Genomic DNA, 2,207 nt, shown 5'->3' with positions numbered 1-2,207 from the left:
CATGAATCTATTTCTACATATACTGAGATAAATGTCTGTTAAACTACCTACTTAAATAATATATCTGTCACTAAATACTATAATCCAGCCACTCAGAAAAGGAAAAAAAATGAGCCAGTTATTACAACTCTGGGAGGGCAGGAAGGTGAAAACTCTCAAATTTTCCCAGACAGATGCTGTCCTGATAACTCGAGGATATTCCCAAACCCTGCCTCGTCCACATGTGCCGGTTTTTGCTCTTCCAAAGCCTTCAGAAGTCGGGTTTGGAGCACGGGAGAGCAGCTGATGCCTTTGATGGAGGGTTTGGTTATCCCTGACTGCGCTTCTGTCACGTTTGCTCGTGTGAGGAGTTTTGGGGAGGGCGGCACCGAGCTCTCCCGTTTGATATTCCACGTGTTTGTGCTCCTGAAAGGCTTTTAGCCCTCAGGTAAGGATTAGGCAACAGTTTAGCAGCCTTAAAAGACGTCATAAAAATGTAAACTCAGCTGTCATCCTCAGAGGAGAGAGGCCTCCTCTTCGAGTTGTTTTCCACACCGGGGTTATTCCTGCTTCCAGGGGGTGGAATGATTCTGGCAAACTGAGTTGTTCTAGAACATCCTCTTCATTTTAACCAGTATTTGTCACACATCTCAGCTGTAGCTCACCAGAACAACAGGAAATGAACCTTTCAATCCTGCACCGCCAGGACCGACCTTTTGCCGGAGCCGCTCCGGGGATGGAATCTCCCTGGGCACAGCAGAGGGTTGTGGCACAGCCTTCTCCAGGGGTGGGGATCAACTGGGATGTTCACCAGTGTTGATGGTGCAACAAGGGGGCTCTCACACAGGAACTGCAGGCCTGGGGGCTCCAACATCCAAGGAAGACGTGGAGCTGTTGGAAGGAGTCCGGAGGAGGCCACTGAGTTGGTCCCAGGGCTGGAGCAACTCTGTCATGGAGACAGGCTGGGAGAGCTGGGGGGGTTCACCTGGAGAAGAGAAGGTTCTAGAGAGACCTGAGAGCCTCTTCAAGTGCCTAAAGGGGCTCCAGGAGAGCTGGAGAGGGACTTTGGACAAGGGATGGAGGGACAGGACAAGGGGGCAATGGCTTCCCACTGCCAGAGGGCAGGGATAGATGGGATATTGGGAAGGAATTCTTGGCTGTGAGGGTGGGGAAGCCCTGGCCCAGGTTGCCCAGAGAAGCTGTGGCTGCCTCTGGATCCCTGGAAGTGTGGAAGGCCAGGATGGAGCAATCTGGGCTAGTGGAAGGTGTCCCTGACCATGGCAGGGGGGTGAAACTAAATTTTCTATAAGCTCCCTTCCATCCCAAACCATTCCCTGATTCCAACCTTTCCACTGACAGCCCTCGCATCTCTGCCAAAACAGGCTGAGGATTTGGGGTGTGGGAAACAGGGCTATGAAATGGCTCAATCAACAATTTGCACCTCAAAAACAGCAACGAGAGCCGGAGAAATTTTACTCCGATACAAATCCAGGAGGTGCCAAAAATGGTGTTACAGATTAAATCAGTGATAAGTGGAATCAATGGCCAGGTTGGAGGCAGAGGTGAGTAAGGAAAATATCAAGCTCTTTTATGGAACCAGGTGACTCAAAGAGTGAGAGCACCCACTGGTGATCAAAGCATCGGGAGAGATGGGCCTGAGGAGAAACCATCTGGCTTAAAGGCATTTGGCTTCAAGATGGAAAAAAAAAGAGAACTTAGGCTGCTGATCAATGGATCTGGCTTTCCTTCTGCTGTTTTGCTTGGAATTTTAAATAAATAAATAAATAAAAATCAGAAGAAGCACCAAAGAAGCTGACAAAGAAGGAAGGAAGCACCAAACAGAAGCTGGGGCAGCAAAATGCAGAGGAAAAGCTGAGAGAGTGAGTTTTTTAATGCCAGCACTGTCAGATAAGTCTTGAATCTGTTGCAAAGATGCTTCTCTCACTTGATCCAAAGACATAAGACATTGATTTCAAGCTGGAAACACCTGGTGGGGCCCAGGCTGCTTCCCAAAGTCTGAAAAGGAGAATTATTTTTCAGAAAATATCACTCTGGGTGTTGTAGCAAAGAGCTGGAGCTCAGTCAGGAGGCAAAGTTAGTCAGGTAGGGAAAATTGTTTTAAACTGCTGGAGGAGAGTAAGGTTAGATGGGATGTTGGGAAGGAATTCTTGGCTGTGAGGGTGGGGAGGGGCTCAGATAGAATTCCCAGAGAAGCTGTGGCTGCCCCT

This window comes from Lepidothrix coronata, unplaced genomic scaffold (assembly GCF_001604755.1).
Source record: "Lepidothrix coronata isolate B3197 unplaced genomic scaffold, Lepidothrix_coronata-1.0 Scaffold211, whole genome shotgun sequence".
Taxonomy (NCBI): domain Eukaryota; kingdom Metazoa; phylum Chordata; class Aves; order Passeriformes; family Pipridae; genus Lepidothrix; species Lepidothrix coronata.
Note: the sequence above shows the minus strand (reverse complement) of the source record.